We start from the raw sequence: 23,364 nt of genomic DNA, 5'->3' as shown, positions 1-23,364 counted from the left end.
AAGTGACTCTATTTGAAGTTTTGTTCAAGTGTTCTAAGGTGTAAAAGTATTGTGTCCAAAAGAAGTTAGAATTTCGTATGTACAACATTTTTGTTAGTTTGGATGTTAAGCTCTACTGGTTTAGATGGACTTTATGTCTCTGTGGTGCAAACAAACGATGACACAGCATAAGTTACAACTTAGCTGCAATGTAGGGTTTAGTGCTGAATTTACACCTTGACTCTAAACACTGACCTTGGGTCCACCAGTACCCCCTAAGGGGGAGGGGGGCTGGCAAAAATCTCTGGGGGCGTGAGGCTTAGATTAGTACATATCTACAAAAATAACTAGAAAAACACTCTGAGAACACAAAACTCCGCCATCAGCCCTATCTCCCAATAGTGAAGAATCCTTTAAAAACATTCCTGGATCCAGACGGTGATTCGGATCACTCACAAAATCTAATTCGCCAATTACTCCATCCCCAGTGGGGTGGAGACATGGTGAGGCAAAGCATTGGCTTCGCTACGTGTGGACTGTCATGGCGGAGGCACCCATGGTCTCACTGGATGACTGAAAGTCATGGCAGAGGGTGAATATTCCTCTATTCCTCCAAGCACTGTGAGTATTCTCGCTACAATTTGCTGTCTTTCTCTCTGTTACGCCCCAACTCGTCTCCTCGACCGGGCGTGCGTCTTTCAAACTCTATAAACTCCAGAACTTTGAAAAATTTACTCATGTCCGCCGTCTCCTGGTGTAAAGTGGTAACAGTGCAGACCTCTGCCATTAGCCCTATCTCCCAACAGTACAGAATCCTTTAAAATAATATAAATAATAATTGGATCCAGACGGTGATCCGGATCAGTCCCAAAATCTAATCAGTTCTTCCTTTTGCCATTTCTGACACTTCCTGAAAATATCATGAAATCCGTCCATGACTTTTTGAGTTATGTTGCTAACAAACAAGCAAACGAACAAACAAATGAACAAACCCACCCGATCACATAACCTCCTTGGCGGAGGTAATGATAGGACGTGTTAAATAGTTTCCGGTTCAGGGAGCTTAGAATTTCATCTCTGCTGTTTGCAGATGAGGTGATTCTGTTGGCCTTAGCTGGGGACCTCCAGCAGGCACTGGGATGGTTTGTGGCTGAGTGTAAAAATAAGCACCTCCAAGTCTGAGACCATGGCCCTCTTTTGAAAAATTTTGGATCACTGACTTTTTGTCCCAGGTGCAGGAGTTCAAGAATCTCGGGGTTTAGCTCACGAGTGAGAGTAGAATGGACCATGAGATTGACAGGTGGATCGGTAGAGCACCAGCAGTTTTGCAAGTACCATACTGTTGTCATAAAAAAGGAACTGAGCCAAAAGGCAAGCCTTCCATTTACCTGTGTATCTATGTTCCAACCCTCACCTATGGTCAGGAGTTTTGGGTAATTACAGAAAGATTATGATCGCAGGTTTAAGGTCAAAAATGAGATTCCCCAGGAGGATGGCTGGGGTCAGCCTTATTGAAAGGGTGAGGAGCTGGACATCCAGAGGGATTTGGTAGAGCTGCTGCTCATTTCGCATCAAAAGGAGTCAGTTGAGGTGGTTCAGTCACCTGATCAGGATGCCTCCTGGCTGCGTCCCTGTGGAAGTCGTCCAGGCACGTCCAACAGGGAGGAGACCCCAGAACAGACCCAAAACTACGAAGGGATTATATATATCTCATCTGGCCTGGGAACACCTTGGAATCCCTTGGGATGAACTGTAAAACGTTGCTGTAGAGAGGGACGTCTGGGGTGACTTACTTTGCCGACTAACACCGCTATCCAATCCTGGATAAGCGAAGAAGATGGATGGATAGGTAGATGGATGTATAGTTAATTTTCCCAGGGTTTCTTATCAATGAAACATTTAAAAATACATGTAGGTTTTTGACAGCAATGTATCACTGTTATGTGGGTCTTGGGGTAGATTAGGGTTTTCTTAGATGCAAGTAGAGGAGACTCCATGGAAAAAAGGTTGGGAACCACTGACTTAAGACATAGCTCATACATAGCTAATGGAAAAAGCAGCAGAGTGTAGATTTATCTGCTAAGAAACAACCAGGGAAAGTAAGCAAAGCTTGGTGATTCAAATGTCAATTTTGATCCAGCTTCACCAGCCATAAGCCTGAAAGATTGTTTAATTTAAAGATGTTTGTCAGAACAGCTTCTACAGCAGGAGTAATAAATACATCTACATAAGACCACAGGAGGGGCAACTTATCCAAAACTTCCTGTAATCTGAGCCTGGCATAAATAGACAGTTAACTAAGAAAGGCCATCTCTGTTCTGAAACTATGGTGAGGAATAGGGTGTGACAGAGATAAGGACTCCCTCCAAGGAGCTAATTACACTCAGGACAAACAAACTGGATGTCTACAACAAGGACTGTTAAACATCATGAACCACACGGCACTAACGTAAGAGAACCACAGAGCATCAGCTTTTATGACAGAGCAGACTGACCCCTCGGGCAGCTGTCAACACATAATCAGAGCTACCTTCATGAACTTATTAACTGCAAAGGTGCAGTTAGGTTATTTATCATAGTGTAACCTGCTGGAATAAAGGGGTGATTTTAGATTTTTAAAACCAAACACAATCCGTTTTCTCTTTGATTGTGCAGCTCCTGCTTGAGTCTTACTAAAGATACAACAGAGTAAAAAAACAGCCTTTGGCATAAATGAAGTCATCCACTGTGGTTTTCAATGACATGTGAATTCAGCAGGAAACTCTGTTACAGGGCTGATATGGATACGACCTTTTGTGGTGGCCTATTAGCTGAGATTAGCAAAGTAGGTATGGAGGCCACAGTTACAGCTGCGGCTATTGTTCAGTCCATTGTGAAAATGACACAGGTGCATGTCAGCACTTAGGAAGACCTGTCTCAGGGACGGGCTAGTAGGGCAGGGAGGTGACAGGTGAGGACTGAGAGTATATCAGAGCCCTATCTACTGCATGACCCTTTGTCCGAGGACCTTTTTTCTGTGAGACACCAGGAGTCGATCGGTCTAGACCCTGAGGCTGTAGACTTATTAAAGACTAAGACTGGGAGGTGCTGCAGCACTTTAATATGAGTCATGTCAGTGTAGTGTGTGTGACGTGTGTTGTTGCACACTCTGGTAAAACAGGAACCACCAAAGCTCACGTACATCATGCCTGAAAGCTACTAATTTATTACCCTATTGTGCAAAGATTGCATATCAAGATGCTGTCTCACTCGTATGATTTTTTCCACAACACCCCAAAGAATTGCCAGAGAGTAAGACATAGAGAGCGAGATTTAACTACTGTGGAGAGGGCAGAGGCCATGAACACATAAAAGAAGAAAACAAAAGAGCTCTTCTGTTTTGTGGCCTTGTCAACAGGCCCAGGACTTTAAGCTTAAACATCCAATCAGGGAACTCCTCTTTGTTTTGTGGCCCTGAAGCACTCAGGGGACTGTCAATGCACTGTTGTTGTTTTTGTAACAGATCTACAGCTGCCTGAGGGGATTCCACCTATCTTCAAAAAAGACCTAATTGCACTTTGATATGATGGACAGGTCTTAAGAAATACAAGTGCTTTTCTTTCAGCATGAGCTGGGTAGTGATGAATAATAAAATGCAGACAGTAACCTGGATTAAAGCCATATGAAACCCCTTAGAAAGCTTTGAGAAATAAAAAAGGGATTAGCAGAAAATGAATCAAACATTAAAAATCAAATAGCTACATCACTGTAACAAAGAACAGAAAATTTCTGCAAAAACAGGCTGCAAATAGGAATCATTAGATTTTAGTGCAACTACTTTATGCTGCAGCTCTCATCCTCCCAATGAGTTGTGCTGCTGATCGATGGCACTGTGTGCTGACGCTGAGGAAGCAGAGCGAACCCGTGTGTCTAAAAATAGCATCAGCCCAATGCATTACATCACTGAGAGAACAGGGTCTTAGTTGTCGGCCTGCCAGACCATCCATCTTGCCCCGTGTCCCAAACACTTAACCTCCACCTCTCCCCTCCTCAAGCTGCCCTTACCCTGGCTTTGTCTTCAACCCCCCAACTCCATCCTCTGCGCCACTCTTCATCACATCTCCCCCCCTCTTCCTCCTCCTCTTCTTCTTCACCTCCCCCCTTCTCTCTAACAGCTACCGGTCTGATCTAGCTGGTTCCAGCCTCAGCCTGCACCCTGAGTGTTTCTTCTTCTGCCTTTGTTAGGGAAAAACCATAAAGCAAAAGAATAAAAGAAAGACAAATATGACTTTTTTTGTTCCACCTTCACTCCCTTTATCATGTTTTCATTGGAACAATTCTGCCCTATAAAGTGACTTCTGTCCTCATGACTATCAAATGCCCCATCTGTCCACATTTGCATCTGGCTTGGTCACATTTCTTTATGAAAGACAGCTTATATATGTCAATTAGAAATGTGTATTTGAGTAAAGCTTCAGTTGCTTAATATCCAGTAACAGGCATGGCAATTTATCCATTGTAGTACCATCAAATGCTATTTTTTCTAGCATTACATTAGCAGGTGTGAAGACACATTGTCAGTTGCCTCACGTGCAGTAAGCCTGTCAGTTAATGCTTGTGTGTTGTTTATGTGCAGAAGCACACGGGACAGGCATTGGCAAGAAGGAGGTCACATGGGGATGGCTGATAGCTGGGTTAGTGGGCCACTGCGTGCAGAGGAGGAGAAGTGATTTAACATTCATTGACATGACATGAGAGGTTGTTAAAATAACAATAAGACAGGCCACAGTGAATGTCTGCAAGAAAAACTGCTAAATATTGATAGTGTTAAATGTTTGTCATTCTGGAGAGAACACTTTCACTAAAACATGGCAACTGCTTTTCCATTATTGATCGTGACTGGACACATCACGACTTCCTGTACATGACCTGTCATAAGCACCAACCTTCAGCATTTTTTTGAGGAGTAAGTCTCGTCTTTAAAGGTCAGGGTTTAAAACTAAAGTTCACAGGTGTTTTGGGTTGAACCTCAGGCTGAGGCTTTCTTGCTGAGCCAGCTGTTGGCAAATAAACACCCACTCCCCTTCAGTCTGTTTTACGTTCAAACAACCACAACAATACCAATTACATTTGCTTACGTGAGCACACACTGCCCGTCAGTATCATCATGTCTCTGTGCTTTTGTGAAGCAGAGAGATATGGTTTTAGAATTACAGTTTATCTGGGGAATTACTGATGTATTCCCAGAATACACTGAGTGTCTGCAGATTTGGGAGTTTCACTGTGATCTGGTATGACACAGTAATAGGGGCCTGACAGCACTTTGAAGGGAATGAGGAAACTAAAACAAGCTCAAACCTTGTCAACACAACAAGGGTGTCATTATTAGTGTCATTTCTTCAAGCTGAGGGAGTGCAGAATCCAAGAAGCCTCCAAGATGTGTTTGGTGTAAAACAGCCTTTCCCAAACTCCAGTGCACTGTGGCCCAAATTGAAACCTGAAAATCTTCTGGGGCCACTAAAAGACCCTTGTATAACCATAACATGTAATTCAAATATTTACATTTGCTTTCTTTCATATTTTCTTTTCATAAAAGGGGAATTTTAATGCAAATGCTTAACTTTCAGATACAGTATATTAACACGACTGGGAAAGTGTTTATGAGTTACTGCTATTTATTTTTTTGATCAGGCAACTGCAAAATCACTTGTAAACAGATTTTCTTTTGTAATATTTATCTTTGTTAAATAGGGGTGGGAATCACTTGTGGCCCCATGATACGATATTATCACAATACTTCGGTCACAATTGGACATTTTGCAATGCATTGAGTGGGATACCATATATTGCAATATATTGCTATCTATACAATTTTTCCAACTGTTTAGCTGATTTAGCATAGGCTTGACTTCATATTTATCATATCATATTTTATTTTCAGGTGGCACTCCTTACAAACCCCATGTGCCATGTCCATCTCGTTTGTGCCCTGAGAGCATAATGTCCTTTCCCTGGTGCGGCCATATTTTTTGTACTAATTTTCTCCTGCTCTATAACCGTCACCTCTGCTTACATCACTGGACAAAGAGCACTACAGCATCATTAAGTGGCTGATAAAAAAAAAACTGATTTTGTTTTTACAGTTTGTTTTCAGTTCATATTAGCAATTAATTTGAAGAAACAATAACTTGGTGTATGTGAATTGATACAATAATGTCACGCAAATTGTAGTGATACTTTGTTGTATCTTTTTTTTCCCTCATACCTACTGATAAAGGATCTTGTGTCCAAGCAAACTCTGTCCTTGAATAATTAATTCTGCCAAAGACAAATCCTTAAAACCAGGAAGCAAGTTGCATAGCAGAATGATTAACAGAGTGCCACCACTTACCGTAATCCAGCACCAGTTAAACCATGACACCAGTTGCATTAATGACAAAATAACTTTTAAAAAGAGGACATGAGTTAAAACTTCTGTTTTATGACTTGTAAGACTTAGATTACTGACATATAATAAAGTATTTTATTATCATTTTAAATGTGTGTTTTAAAAAAAATTAAGCCTAGTGTTAGCTCATGCAGGGCACGGTAGTCATACGCCCAGCTGATAATTGGGATCAGCTGGCTGTCAGCTGATCCCAATTATCGCCTCCCAGCTCCCACAGCAGTGCGTATCAATATGATGTACTTCTAAAAAGTCCCTGCTTGCATTAATGCTGAGGCACCACGCTGCTGACAAAGCTCCTCCACACCAGCTTCCTCCTTTATAGCATTAATAAACGGCACTATGCCAATAAATAATAAATTCATACAAAATAAAGCTTGTTGCACCCTCATATTCAGATTCATGCGTCTATGGATTAATTACCTTTGAACTCATTTTATTGTATTCAATGTGCGTTGTCTATCCAGATGCAGTATCTATCCATGAGGGTTTCTAGTCATGCGCTCCACGTAAGTCAAAGCATGCTGCTTGATTAACCCAGGGAGCATCTTTAGGGCAGAGACTTCTCCACCAGGTAAAAATGTATATCCGTTTTGCAAGAAAATGGTTACATTTATGACTAGAGTGTTCCTGACTGAAACATAATTTATATGTTTTTTAGTTATTGTAAATGAACTCTTGTGGCCCACATGCAGTACCCCTAGGGCCTACCAGCAGGCCCTGGCCCACACTTTTAGAAGTACTGGTGTTAATTTTTTTAAAGAAAAAAGAAAGGAAAACTAAGTAGCAAACCAAAAGTAATACAAAATTTTTACTACTTTGTAAACTTTTTATCTGACTTAAATTTAAAGTGATGTGATAGTCATACAAAAAATGCTCTTAAGTTAATCAAGAGGGACCTGGATGCTGAGGACCTCAACTTCATACTGGAAGTCGGACTAGCGACACTATATCTCGTCTTCTAAAACTGGAAGCCACTCGTTGTTTTTTGTGCGTCGCCGAACACGCCTGAAGGCTACTAGATAGAGGCAGGTCCGCCATATAAGGAAATACAAGTAGACAAAAATATGAGTTTTCGGACTAACACGCACAGCTAAAAACTACATTAATTTTAATGGATCGATTTATGATCCATATTCACGAATCACTGAGCACAGACATAATATGCAACGGGAGACTGGCTGGCTGGCTGGACATCAATATCGCCGTCATGTTGCCAGAGGCCAGACTTCCGGTATTAGAAGACTAGATATGGCAGCTATCGTTAAGTTGAGTTCCAGTGTGAAGTTGAGGCTGCATCCAGGTACTTTTGAATTAATCTCTGCCTTTGCTGCATCGCCTGTGAATATACATGCTGAATTCTTAAAAACATGTTCAAGCAAACTTAACAATCAGCATTCTCAGCATAACCAATCTAATAAAGGACACTCAGTATGTTTACATGCACTCCAACAGGCCTCCTCTCTCCCCCTCCATTCACACTTCAGTCAAACAGACGTCTGCTGATGCAGACCTGCAGCTGCTTTCAATCACAGCAGGGCTACTTTCAAGAAACCTCTTGAATTTCCTTCCTCAACATCTGGTGTGCACCAGTCTGGGGAGCAGACAGAGAACTCTTTGGACTGTGAGGCACGAGACACACGCTCATGCATTCATGTGCGTACACACAACTATAAAAACACAGCTGCTCAAGGGCAGCTCCCTTGACACACACACTCAATGGGCCATCTACGCTTGACCAAAAGTCCATTTGTGTGTGTGCTTGTGCTTTAGCACATACATGGCGTGGGGGTGCGCATGAATCCATCGTACTTGCTACTGAATTGGTCTCATGTTTTTATGCTATTCTGAGTAAACTAAAAGTGATACAGCAATTAAGGAAAAATATCTGATTCAACTTGGCCTTACATGCCTTTTTGTGTTAATAAAAATAGTTTTATTCTTCAGGGGTTACTGAATTGATTGGGAAACAGACAGGAGACAAAATTGGGGCTGTGGTCTTAATAAAAATCTTTAAATGTGTAAATTTTTGCTCTAAATTTTGCAAGTTAACAGATATGATAATAATGCTGCCATGTGAGTAACATCAGGACTTCACTTCTTTCTGTTTGCAAGAAAACGTGCCAACATTTTAATGGCAACCTGTTGTATCATCTCTAAGCTGGTAGTACTTTCACCCTCAATGGTAGGATAATGGCAGGTTTAATGATATTGATCAGACAGTGTGCAGCAGCCCACACAGGCTCACTAAAGCATCTTCATCCTCTGCCGACTAACAGGCCATTGATCCAAGAGAGATCCCTTCTGTGCAAACTGGCTGTTCTGCAGTGGCTCTCATTGTCAGTCAATGCATGACTGTAAGTTATACTGATCAATTTGCGAAGAAGCTCATCTCATCAAATACTGTAGACTTCATTCATGCTACTCCTGCACATACACACTTGCTGCACATTGTGCTTTAGGTCCACAGTGTGCAACTTAGACTTAATCAGAGCCACAGCTGCACTGTCATGAGCCCTGCAATCGTTAGAGACCACTCGATGCAACTCTGACTAAACTGGCACAATGCCTGGACTCTGCTAAATCCAACAGTTATAATTTAATCGTATGCTGATTTGCAATCTTGCACAAGTTACTAAGAGCAATCAGCAGCAGAGAACTTCTTAAATCAAGGGGGCTGTTTACTGTTAAACATCTAATCTCAAAGATGCATCCAAAGAGTAAGAGATGAAGGATTTCACGCAAACGTTTTCATCTGAGTATCAATGCAGCAATTTTAGAGTGCTCCCAAATGCTCTAGTCATAAAAAGAAGAGCTCAGGGGAGTCATTGATCATGCTCTTCATTCACATCTGCTGTTGAACTTGGCTCTATCGTGGAGTTTCAGTGACCCCTACAGGCCAAAGTGGAACAGAGCTGCAGGCTTGTGTTTGTGAGTGCAGGGTGGGGAGCAGAAATGAGTGGGCATGTGCACATACAGCCATCTGTGTGTGTTTATGCATGTTTGTGCCTTTTTAATGTGAGCATATGCATGTGTTTCATAACTTTGACACTGAAAAAGAGGTTCTGTTTCTTAAAATACCATTAGCAAGATGTACATGCAAGTGTGTGTAATTGCTTAACTGATTGTGTTTTTGTTAAGATTTATTCATTTTTTTTGCTAAAGGGGTAATGCACTTGAAATTAGAAAAGCCTGCTGTCTTCTTTATCTCTGACTCCACTTACCAAAACATAAAAAGGATAAGATTCAAGATTTGAACAAAGCTAAAAACAACCTGTTGAAGCAGGCTGATGCCAATTTTCTGATAAGCCAAGAACAAAAGACCCTATTATAGATACAGCAGGAGATACACCAGATACAGTATTTCCTTCCTCCGTTCAGCATTTCCTGATTTTCTGAGGAAGTTAGGCGACTCTCATTTTCTATTTCAGGTGGTGAAGCTGGCATCACAGGGCTAACACAATTTCTCTAAAGTTGCCCTTGAATACCCTTAAAGACGTTCTACATACCCCTTTACAAACAATGACTTAAGGATGTAATTATTAACTGTACTATAAGGTTAAAACCAAGCAGCATTCTTGTAAATATATGGCAAACATGCTGTTCAGTCTAACCTGGAAAAAGAGAAAACATCACACCATGGCAGCAACACCACTGACCTAAACAGTTTGAGGATAAAGCACGATTTCTATTCTGCAAACCTCCAAAGTTCACTCCACTCCACACACAAAGATCTGCCAAGACAAGCTGTCAGACTCCAAAAATAGAGCCAGCGACGGGGGACGTTGAACCCCTGTGTTTATCATTCACGGTGTCTGTTTGACAAAGTCTTAGATGACACACTGAATGACTCCACGAAATCAGGTAAAAGGTTCTTAGAGCTACATGGAAAGATCAGGAACAAAAACTGAGGCAGAAAAGTTATGATTTTAAAGGTATTTCTTTGTGCATATACTGTGTATACATCGGCAATTTAAATGATTTAATGGCGGGTCTGTCATGACAGAATAAATAACAGAGATGCAAGTCCTATATTTGACTTGCTAAAGTTTTTTTTTTTTTTTTATTAGTTGGTTAACTACTGACTTTATCAGCTGAAACTGGTAGTTAATGAGAAATCAATGTGTTTCAGTCTAGAGGGAGGATTGAGTTGAATCTGTTGGGTATATGGATAAAGCTCATTAATTAGGAGATTCTCTAAGCAAATACTGCACACAGTCGGGTAACTTCCTTTTTTGCAGCTTATCTGCCATGTTTGACCTCACACACTTTCATAATTATGTAGGACTAAAATATCCCCTCACCTCAAAAATGACTGAGTTATTCATAAGTTTTACTTTGTCTCACAGCTGCCAGTCATAGCAGGAGCTAATTGTGGAACGATGACGAAGGTGATTGCTGCTGTGGCATCTTGTTGACCAGTCTTTTCTGAAGGTAGAGGAAAGTTCATGGAAGAGTTTCTCAGGTCACCTGCCGATCAGTTGACACACAGTTGGCAAAAACTTCAGAGTGCAGAAAGGGCAGAGTCTGCTGCAGCACCATAGATGGTTAGACAATCAATATAATCAACCTGGTCGACAGAGAAATCTAAGATAAAAGCACAGTGCATGTATAGGATCAATACTGCAAATACTACACACTACAGCAGCATCAGCTCCTTACAGTTCTTTACAATTATAGAAGAACATAGTGACTAACTGTGACAGTTTCCTAGACTCCTAGGCTCAAAAGCTTTCCAAGGAAACCTTGCTTTGGATTGGTAAGCAGATTGTACGTGAGTGTTTGTGTTTCGTCCTGAAGTGAACTTCATGGTCTTATTCAGAGAGCACTAATGTCTGACTGGCCTGGTAGATAAATAACTATGATGGATTCATGAATAATTGCTTCCATTTAGGTATTCATGCAGCAGTGCACAGAATGCTTAAATTTGTCTGACAATGTATATTCAACTGTGGATGTTTGCATTAACTGTACAAGAATGTACATAGTATGTTGAGGGAGAATAAAAGACTTAATGACTCAAAATAGTTAACATTGTTTAACGGTAGTGACTGATGAAATAGCGCACCCAAGATCCATGGACATCTTCTTGACAAAGAGGAAGATGGTTTAAAAGGTTATGGCAAAAGTATTAGCTTTAAATGATATTTAAACAGTATGAGTTTTGTTATTATACTAAAAGAGGGTGCAATCTACCTCAGTGGTTCCCAACTTTCTTTCCATTAAGCCCCCCAACTTGTATCTAGGAAGATCCCAGTAACCACAGAAGTAAAACTGATGCATTACTGACAAAAGTTAACCTCAGTTTTATTTTTACTTATTGTTTATACCCCAATAAAACAGCCCTACAAACAAGAGTTCTTACCAAAATACCTTTGCATGAACTATTCAAAAGTACCATATCATTTTAGTTAGTATGAGTAAATCTGATTTTAACAAGCACAGAGTAGACAGAGCCTCAATAGACTAGCACTAGTTTGGGTTCAATTTATAACCAAATGCAGAAGCCACAGTCCCGGATGCACTAGTCAAACAATTGTTCCAGATGTTGTTTGAATATCTTCCTACACTCTCAACTCAAGGCAAAAAGCCTTGACAGCAGATGCAGCAACAATGGACTTCAGAAAAATGTATATGTCTGCCTTCAATGTACAGATGCATCTTAAGATATTGGAATATCAAGGAAAAGTTCATTTTCCCTGTGATTTACTTCAGAAAGGACTATCAAACAAAGCAGATTCAAGACCTTAGGAGAGTTTCACAAAGAGCTGAGGCTGGAGTCAGTGGATCAAGAGCCACCACACAGAAATGGGCTGTAAGTGTTGTGTTGCTAAAGTCTCATCAAACCCGAACCACAGATGTCATCAGCGCCTCTCCTGGGCCAAGGAAGGATAGAACTGCACAGTTGCTCAGTGGTCCGAAGTCCTGTTTTTGGATGAAAGTACACTTTTCATCACATTTGGAAATCAAGGTCCCAGAGTCTGGAGAAAGATCCGAGGTGAATCCAAGGTGCTTGAAAAGCCAGGTTTTCAGTTTTCACTGTCAGTGATGGTTTGAGGTGCCATGTCTTCTGCTGCTGTTGATCCACTGGTCTTTATCAAGTCCAGAGTCAACACTGTCAGCCATCTACCAGGAGACTGATCATTTCATGCTCCCACCTGCTGAGAAGCTTTATGGAGATACTGATTTCCTTTTCCAGCAGGACTTGGCACCTGCCCACAGTGAAGCCAAAACTACCAGTAAACTGGTTTGCTGACCATGGTATTAGTGTGTTTGATTGGTCGACCGACTGGCCTGACCTGAACCCCGTAGAGACTCTGGGGAAATGTCAGGAGGAAGATCGGAGACACTAGACTCAACAATACAGATGAGCTGAAGGCTGCTATCAAAGCCGCCTGGGTTACACCCCTGCAGTTCCACAGACTGACAGGCTTCTTGCCATGTTGCATAGATGCAGTAATATGTGCAAAAGGAGCCCCAACCAGTTACTGAGAACATAAAGGAGCATGTGCCGTAACAGCAAGCTAGTTAAATGGACTAGGTCTTCAATTAGGATGGGCTTGAGTTTTATGGTATAAATTTTAAAATGATAATGGGATTATGATAATGATCTTTCACAACATCCTTACTGCAATTTCTATAAATGCCTCTTATTATATATATTAACTTATGATTGATCAATCGGGCCAATCAATAGCAATACTGATGTTTAAATTAACAATTTAGCTAATTGCAGACACAGATGTTTTTTTCATTACTTCTTCTGGTGTAAGACTCCAATTATGCCAACATTTTCTCTCATGTTAGGCCATTGAAACAGATCAGAGTTTTCCCAGTGGGTGACCTTTTCTGCCCAGTAAAAAAAAAAAAAAAAAAAAAAAAAAAAGCTTCTTAATTAAGCAGTTAGGAAAACTAGATGTCATCATTAAACTGCTATGAGACTACAGATAAACACTGTTTTCTATTATCTGATTATGCCATGCTATTTGCTGATGGTGATGTTTGTCAAAGAGGGAGATACCGGCCAATACCGATATTAAATTGCTGCAGTGTTAGTGCAGGAGCTGTTTTATTCTGTTGTTTATGTTACTGGGCAAAACAGCTCCTCCAGGAATCTCCATGTGTGTTTAGTCTCTGAGAGCTGTTGATTGTTGTAACAAGCTTAGAGAAGATCAACATGTTGTCATTGTTAATAGTTATGAGTCATACAGGAAGTGATCATAGAGACTCTCTCAGAGAGAGGGAGCATAAGAGGCAGGGTGAGACAGTGTTTTTGTAGGCTTGTAATGTAACAGCTCCCTGCTGAGCCCAGCAGCAGGCACGTTGTTGATAGAGGGGGACAGAGAATAGACATTAGTCATCATTCTGTGAAATAAAGGTTAGACAGGAGGAGAGGGGAAAAGCTAGCGGGGCAGAGAGACAGTGAAACCATAAAATGAAGACGTGACATAATTGTTAGGAACAATACGTTAGAGTACAACTAAGCCTTATTCTGCAGGTTGAGGAAGAAGAGAGAAGGTCATGATGAACAGTGAGAGGAAAGATGCTGCTGACTGGGAAAGAGATGGAGGCAACACTAGGCAAAAAGTGTTGGACCAGCCGGTGGAGCGTAATGTGAATCTCCCAGGAGGCCATCTTCACCTCTCGACTGTGCTGTCTACACACTCTCACAGTAACACAGGCCCTGTCTGCTGATACATTATACCCTTTCACAGCTCGCATGCCATTAGCTTCAGCTGAAAGACAGTAAATAGCCGAGCATTACATTACAAAGTTATCAAGGACAAGTTGCGCACTTTATCATCTTTATCTCAAATAAACTTGCTAAAAAGGACATTTTAATACTATGGAGCAGAGAAATCTAGTTACTAACAAACTACAGTAAACATTTGTGCCAATGACCATTCTGTTACCAACCTGTTTAAAAGGATATGATTAAAAAATTCTGTGAACTATTCTCCTGGTACCTATTTTGGTCCCTTTACATCAGGATCTTTCAAAAATATGCTCGATGATTGAAAAGATCTGTATATAGACCACAGATGCACTGGTTTATTAGCTGAACAAAAGTATAGGCCAAAATTGGCCCTGTTGATTAACATCTGTAAATAACGTGGCATGCACTCATGTATGTAGCCAATGCCTGTTGTGTCACATCAATGTAAACTGGAAAGGTAATGCACCTTAATGCACTCTTTTATTGGGCAGAAAAAGCATCCTGTTGGACAAACTCTGATTTGTTTTCATGTTTAAATTGGAAAGAGAAAGTCGTCAGTGTGGGAGCCAGTCATCATCTCTGGGAAAGATCAGCGCTCTGCAGTTCGCCAGACAAGTTCCAGTGACATTTCAAGAGGAAGGACTACCAACAATAATTCAAATACATTAAATTTGAGACTCAAAGAATTAGGAGTAAGTACAGGAAAACATTACTCTTAGCTCTGATTTTCATGACTGGAACATCTCAAACCTTAAGTGGATCCATTTGCTTGATTTTTGTAGAATTTCAGTGTAAAGCCAAGCTCTATTTCTACTTCTGCATACATTTTTTGTCTCTCAGATAAATATTATGAATACACTACATCTGTATTTTACACATTTCTTGGCAGAGAAGATGTTTTTGCATTTCTCCCTATCAGCCTCGGCATGAGTTTGATCCATCATCAAGCTCCACTGTTGGTATGGCATCACCTGCCTGCTGAGCTCAGGTTACTACCAGAGCCACGCATGACTACTACACCATTTAGTCTTGTCACTCTGGCCTGTAATCAATATGAAAGACAGACATTTGTCCAATCACTTCCTGAGAATATTTTGCAAAGCCCTGACCTTCTCAAACAATTTGTATGGGAGGTTTCCCAAATAAATGTGAACTATACCCAATGCAAAGAATATATGAAACAATCTGTCTGGTGTGTCAGGTTATTACTGTCCAGTACCAACTACTAAATCTTTTATGCATAAGTAGCACAAGGGGAATCACATTTTGGGGTAAGTTCAGTGTTGCCTCCTTTGCATTTACATAGATTTATGAAAATAATCTGCCAAGGATTATTATGTAACCTTGCTGGATTTTTTTCTTTCAGCAATATAAATGTGCTAACAGCTTAGAAGGTACTGTTCTTTTGTGTATCTATGTCATTGTAAATAAGTTTTACTCTACAGTGTGTTGGAAATAAGCACCCACTACATTTTTGTTCTTGTTTACAGCAATGGCTATATTTTCTACGCCGGCTCAGGGTGTTTGGTGTTGATCAGAAGATCATGATTTTGTTTAATCAGGCTGCTTTGGAGAGCATAATCCAGTATGGGATGTCAGCCTGGTACAGTAATCTTTCTGCCCAGTTAAAATCTAAACTTGCTCATCTGGCGCAGACCGCCATGAAAGTTGTAGGGACTTTTCCCTGCAGTCTGTGTATGAGCAGTCTGTTCTGAAGCAAGCACAGCAAGTTTTGTCTAATCCTTCTCACATCCTCTACCATGAGTCTGAACTTCTACCATCTAATAGACAATATAGAGTCCCCAAATGTAAACTGAAGGGTTGTAAAAGTTACTTTTTGCCCATCTCAATTAGGGTTTTTATATCTTTTTAAGGTTGTAGTCAGATTGTGCAATGATGTCATGGTGTTTGCTTATCTATAACCTTTATATTTAAGTGTCAAATGTTTCTAGTGATGGGCTATATGCTAGAATGGTGCCCTGCTATGATATGCAGCAAAAGTAGCTGAGCTTCTGTGACAATTTCGACTGTTTTTATTAAATTACAGGAGAATGCAAGCAATGCAGCTCGGTGCCCTGAGCAAGGTTTTGCCCTGCTTCAATTTTCCTTTCTGTCCCTTGCATAGATGTAGATGAGGAACAGGGAAAGAGGGAGATGACAAGGAATGTGTGACAAAATTTTTCTTGACTTTCAGTCACTTTTGACTCCAAGAGCTTTTTATCTTATTTCACAAAGGGGAGAAAATAATGAATAAATAATATCCATGAGTGTTATACTCCAACTTGTGTAAACAAGGAGGCAAAAGTATTTACCTCACTGCTGTCAAAGGCTCATTGATACCAAGTACTATACTTCCATTTGTTCACCTTTAAATTTAAAGGGATACTTCAACATTTTGGCAAATTTGCTCATTGCCATAATTCCTATAGTCTTAGTAACAGGTCTGTTTCCTTTAGTGGTTGGTGCAAGTTGTTTCTAAATCTGGGGGGACCATTAAACCAGCTGCACCACGACCGCTACGTTAGCAGACGTAATTATTGCTTTCCCTCAGCAAACTCATCAAATACACAATCCAACAACTCCAAAACGCTCTCGTGGACAAGTTGTGACCTGTACATTCACCAGGCTATGAAATAATCATGGAACATTACGAGACGGAGATGTTTTAAAGTTAAATGCAAAGCCGGAACTACACTCCAGAGATGGCTGCTGCACTGTGTCACTCCACCCAGTGGTTCACTCAAGAAATGGTTCAGAATATTTGCTTCATGTGTCGTAATGTTACATAATTATACGTTATTATTTCATAGCGTGGTGAATGTGCAGGTCACAACTCATCCAGGAGAGCGTTTTGGAGCTGTTGGATTGTGTATTTGATGAGTTTGATGAGGGAAGCAAAAATTCCGTCTGCTAACATAGCGGTCGCGGTGCAGCTGGTTTAACGGTCCCCACAGATCTAGAAACAGCTTTACCGACAACTAAAGGAAACGAACCTATCACTAAGACTATAGGAATTATGGCAATTGGCGAATTTGCCAAAATGTTGAAGTATCCCTTTAAAGTGCCAAAAGTTACTATTAAAGGGGAAATTGAAATGCACAGAACAGGGAAGTATACATTTCATGGATGATGCATTGTGGACAGCAAACCTCTGATGCTGATGTGAAGCCATATCTGAGGTAGCATACAAAATAAAACTTAGACTTTTCAGCAGAAACCCATGTGACTGCGATAGTATTTAAAAACAAGTTATCTATTCTCTTGGCTTTCCGGCTTAGTTTAATAAAAGCACTGAATATGTTAAAAAGTGACACACCATCTCCTTGATTTAATGATTGATTACTCCGATGGGAACAGATAAACTTCCTGAGGAAAAGCACAGACAGTGATGTAAATTTCCAAAGACTTGTGTTGATCTCATGGAGAGAAGGACAAGGTAAGGACTCTGAATGCACGATTCAAACCGCCCCTTTCCTGGAGGGCTGAGATACTGCATGCATGCTCCTCCAAAACCTCAATCCTCTCCATCACGTACACAAACCCGCTGACGACAAACAGGAACATTTAGGAAACACGACAGCAGCATTTACAGATTCTTTTATAGTGCTCAGAGACGGGATGTGAGGGTGGTGGGTGGTGGACAGGGGGGTAGAAGTGAGTAGATATGCATGTGTGTGTGGACTTCTGAATGCTGGATCCATTCCCAGAGCTAACAGGAAATCCTTTATAACCAAACTAAGAGTCACCTAAACACCTCCCATATACTGGAATAAAGCACTGGGACCACTGGGATAAACATTTCACTGAGTGTGTGGGAAAGGCTGTTGGGGACGTGGAGGGCTGTTTAATTACAATGCATGAGAAATCACATTGTGTTTTGTTTGCAATGGAGATGGAGATTAGATGTTTCTTTCCCACATTTACACCCAAACCTATTCTGAAACCGAAGGATTTAACATGCTATATTTTCAGTCATTTCTAAATAAGAACCTAAGAACAGCACTAGGCTACAAACAAAATATTGAGTGAAATATTTCTTTTTAAAATAACAGGATGTAATCTAATTGAGAGATTAGGACTGATTTTAAACAGTCCGACCGTACAATTTCGCCGCTGATTTTGTGTGACCGCAAGCACTGGCACGCATGAGAACTCCTCTGCCATTTCTTCATCTTTCTCTGAAAAGACGTCAGTAAGCAGTGCCACGTCCTGTTTGGAAACCATTTAATCCTCTGCTGGGAATCTCCTTGGCCAGGGTTTAAAACAAGCACCATACTTTTTTTCTGAAATTAGTGGGAAAGAGGTGACTGTGAACAGGATGATGCAGAGCCAGAGAAGTTGAGACAAGTGGTTTAAAGAGAAGAGAAATTAAATCATTGACAAAGGCCACAAAGCTTGCTGTGTGTTTAGTCACTGCTTTATGTTTTGATAAATAAGAGCAGACTTGAGCTGGAAAGGATATGTCCCTTGGAGACAGCAAACCACATAAAAATTGACCCTGGAAACTTTAAATAAGGTGAATTGTTTTAGATTGCATTTTACTGTAGTAAAAATCAAAAGTTATGGGCTTTTTCGGTTCAGAGTTTATTACTTCTACTTTATCATAGCAAGACAACTAAAACATGGGCTTAGGAATGGCATAGTGTAAAGATATGGATCTGATATGTGTAATTTTACATAAGAAATGTACTTAATGTGGCAAAAGTAAAATTGCATGATCAAAAATGGAAGAAATCTGCACTTCTGCATGAGAAATGGCACAGAGCAGCACAGTAGCAGCAATAAAGCCAGAACAGGAGACAAACACAGCAGTGGAACCAAAGTAGCACATTTTTTGATGAATCAGGTTCATAAGTTTCATGTAAAAAAAGAAATGCAGATACCAACAATCACCCAAATGCTAAATATTGGTCTTAATAATCAGCCAAACTGATAACTGGTGTCCGTTTTCATATGAGCGAATATTGTATGAAAGTTTTCACACTATCTAAAAGCAAGTGCTAAATCAATTTCCAAAATATTGTCAAGTAAAGTTATATTTCTGTATGTTGCTTACTGAAAAAAAAAACTATGTTAACTTATTGTCATCGTTTGAATTTTATTTCTGATTAATGTCATGCACATCTTTGCACATTTGTATTTAAAGCACACAACACCAGAAAGCACACAACACTAGAAGCACCCATCTATCAAACATATGCACAGGGTAAATTTCCACCCTACACAATCTTCAGTTGTCTTGCTGAGGGGACAACAAACTGTTGCCAGAGGCAGATTCCCAACTCTCCAACTCTGATGTGACAGAGATATGTGTGCAAGCACACACAACTGCACGCATACACACACTCACTGACATATACAGACTCATCTCTCCCTTGAGGTGGTGATGGGTCAAAGTATATCTAAGTAGGATCTCTGCTGTGAGAGATGCGCTCAGGGACAATGGGAGAAGCGAAACTCCAGCGAGAAATGGACGCTGACAGCTCAAAACTTCCACATAATTTATACACAGATATTCATGATAAAGTCATTTTATACATTGTGCGTGACAAAAGCCGGGATACATCGAGTATACTCGATATATCGCCCAGCCGTAGTGTTATAAATGACATGTAGGGCTAAAAATAATACTGAAGTAAGATCAGGCACTTGCAAATAGAAACAGTAGGAAGCAGAGCAGAAGCAATGTGCACACAAAGAGAGCAGCGGGGCACGCATGCACATTTGGACAGCAGAGTTTAAATACATAAGTTAACTAGAATTAAGCCATTTTTACACATATATGCTGAAATTTACTGAAAGAGAAGCACTTTTTTATAAGCTATTAGTGTCATTTTTTTTAGCAATCTCCTATGCAGCCTCCATTATTCTTTTAATCAGAAAAACAGCTGTAATAAAAGCTGCACAGATGGTAACAAAAGATAATTACCACCCTAAATTACAAAGACACTGATTTACACTGGATTAGAGTTAGCTATGGACCTCTGTGTGTGTTGAAATATGGTAGAATAATTTCCCCTGGAATTTTTACTCTGCAAATTACAGACACTATTGCTTTGCCTAGGATTAAAAAAAAACAAACAAACAAAAAAAAAACAGAAGTCCTGCGCGATTATTACAAATTACCAGAGGTCCCCAGCAATACTAGTCAAATGTAAATAGGGCATAAATTTGTGATTTTCAAAAGGCAAAGGATGGTTTTTTTGTGCAGAATAAGGTAAAGTAAAGCTAAATGCATCTGATTTAGAATCGTTATTGTATACATTTTCAACTGCCTGTCCATCCTACCGGCTTGGTTGTCTTTCACCTCTCCTTGTACCCTGTCCTTTTAAGCTATTAAAAAGCTGAAGGTAATTTGGTTTGTCATCGTCTCACTAGAGAAAAGGTTTGCCTCCAGAATACTCAGACAACTGACCAAAACGACACACCGAAACACAAGCCTACATTTTCTCAACACAATCTTACTGATTTAAACTCCCACTAAGGGTGCTAATTTTTGATCATTTCTTACTACGACTTTCAGCATCTACGCATTAATCTGATACTTTATTGTCCCTTTCAGCACACTCTGGTTAATAAAAAGGAGATTAATTGTGATTAACTATATAAAGTCTGAGATTAACTGCAATAAAAAATTTGGGGTTTTAACGCAAGAAACATACAAAGCAAAAAAACACATAACTGGTTGAAATACTTCTAGCAGCATAAAAGAAGGCTATTACCCCGGACCCTGTCCCCCCCGGATATTGTGGAAGAATGACACGGAGTCATATATTCAATTATCATTACAAAAAAATTTTTGGGAATTTGCTTCTGTTGAGTCATTATTCAAAGCTGTATGTAGTGACACAGAGGGACACATCACAGCCTCTCTGTCTCTTTCTCTCCATTATGAGTCATTTAGGCTCTCTCCTGTGTTTGCACGTGCTGTTCGGCAAAGCAACTTTGCTGACTATCTTAAGCGACTATCAAAATGGATAAAAAAATTGATTAAAAAGGTGTTCAGTATTGGAGTAACATGGTGGGGGTTTAATATTTAAAGCCAACGGAAAGTCATCCAAGTTTCAGGCTAGAATAGCTTCTGTAGGAGCTGTAAGGTGCAGGTAGTGTCATTAGAATGGTGAAACAGAGGGCTTTCAGAGGAAAACAATTTATGGCTACAATTTATGGTTCAAAAGTTATTTAACTTTGAATGATGTGTCTCTTCTTGTCCTCAACGACAACACCAGGCTCAAGGCCTCAACAATATTCAAGCTCCTGAAAAATGAAGAAAGTGGACTGACTTTAAATCTCTTCACAAAATTTGAACTACTATAATAGAAACCTAATGGACAACTGTTTACAGACACCATGCTTTACATTTTGTTTCCTTTTGTTGTTACTGCAAGAAAAGCAAATGAAATATACATTTTAAAAAATCAAGTGTTTGGCAGCTCTATATTTAAATATTCGGGGGATTTTTATCATGCTTTTTTTAAGTTTAAACAGTGTCCCTTTACTCCAGTGTGTTGTTTCAAGACAGTATCTTTCTGGTTGCAAAACAAATCTAACAACAAATAAAGTAACCTGAAGCTGGACCTGAAGCTGGACCTGAGGCTGACTGTCACTGTTGCAGAAACAGCTACATCAAACAGGCGGCTTTAATTTCTGCCCACAGAGGGCAGCGTCATTGACTAAATCAGCCTGGCCACCACAGATGGAGAGCTGTGTCCATCAGGGTGGTTGGAGCTCGACCTGACAGGGCAGATCAGTTGTTGTGTATGAGCAAGCCTGAGACCCACAAGTTCAGCAGACAGTTCTGTAACCAAAGTAACAAATCTCCCACACACTTTGGCACTGAAAAACAAACACATGAACTGACTTTTTAACTTCTATTTTTAATAAATTCTGCTTGCAAATAAATTCAAATGCAAGCAAGCATTCTTTTTGTTTTAATCACCAATGCTATTTATATAATTTAAGACTTACTTAATACAGAATGAAATGTATGCTTTGTTTCCCTTTAAATCAAAACACTGAGGAAAAACACTCAGAACTCAATCGTGAATCATAATGTGTCAAATGCTTTAGCAAAAAACAAATCACCTTGCTCGCGCATATTAAAGCAAGTATTACAACAGGCTGAACCTTTTCCTGAAACTAAAAATGCTGAAAAAGGCCAAAAATCAGTTGATATGCATTCAATTAAAAAAATACATGGCTGTATCCTAATTTAACTTCATAATTAAGTGGAAACAACATCATCATCATCACACATTTAAAGTCAGCACATCCTTCATTGAGAGCCCAAGGGTGCTTACAAAATGCTCTTGATGGATAAACATTTATTTACACCTTAGTACCACAGCGTGCATTCAGTTAGGCCTTCAGTTTGACAGTTTGACTTCAAACAGGCCTACATCATGTATCCTTGACTTGAAGGCCACAAAAACTGTCTCATGTTTTTCCTAAACTAAAGCACAATGTCAGACACGTGCACCTGTAAAGGAAGTCGCACTAATACGCACTACAGTACCGACTTGGAATCAGAACAGGACGGAATTTTCCATCCAAAACCCTTTCAGGTTCAGGGGCTCTGCTTGGGCCATAAACAGGTCGAGCCCGAGGTGGTTCGCCCCCAACGACAGTCTGCTTTAGTAGGGGCTCGTGTTTGTCAACCAAAGAGAGGGGGGACCAGTGGAAAATTACCAGTCCCGCACTCCCTCACGCACACACATGCACACATACACACACATGCATGGTCTGCACCCGCTGTGAGACTAACCTGCAGTCACATATCTATCTCGCTCATTGCTTATGTGACAGCTTGCGTTTTTAATGGCCCAGGGTGCGGGGGGCATGGTTGCGTTGTCATGACGCGCCGCCCGCAAACTACGCAACAAATGACATTGAAAGATGTGTGTTCACATCTATGCACATTTCCTAGAAAATACCTGTGACTTGTCCAGTGGCTAACAAGAACAGCCTGAAGCATAGAGAGTGTGCTCATCAGGTATGTATTATGCTTTAATATTAATGTGTACATATTTTTGTGTGTTGTTTTAATGCTTCTTTAAGTATTTGTCCATCATTAAAGTGAAGGTGTGTGCACATACTGCTGTGAGTTGTTAATTCATATGGAAAAAAAAACAGATGAATGCCAATACTGCAAAGTTTAAAGATTCCTTATCAGTCTACATTAAATCAAGCTAAGGAGTGTGTCGATACAAACAGAGGCTAAAACCAAGGAAACAAATGCACATGG

General features: G+C 40.2%; 1 protein-coding gene across 1 annotated transcript in view; it reads right to left on the bottom strand.

Annotated features, from left to right (window-relative positions):
- adgrv1 (adhesion G protein-coupled receptor V1) overlaps positions 1–23,364 on the bottom strand; it is a 141,870-nt gene that overhangs the window by 52,634 nt on the left and 65,872 nt on the right. The window lies entirely within an intron of this gene.

Source organism: Cheilinus undulatus, linkage group 5 (assembly GCF_018320785.1).
Source record: "Cheilinus undulatus linkage group 5, ASM1832078v1, whole genome shotgun sequence".
Taxonomy (NCBI): Eukaryota; Metazoa; Chordata; class Actinopteri; order Labriformes; family Labridae; genus Cheilinus; species Cheilinus undulatus.
This window is presented reverse-complemented; position numbering and strand designations above follow the sequence as displayed.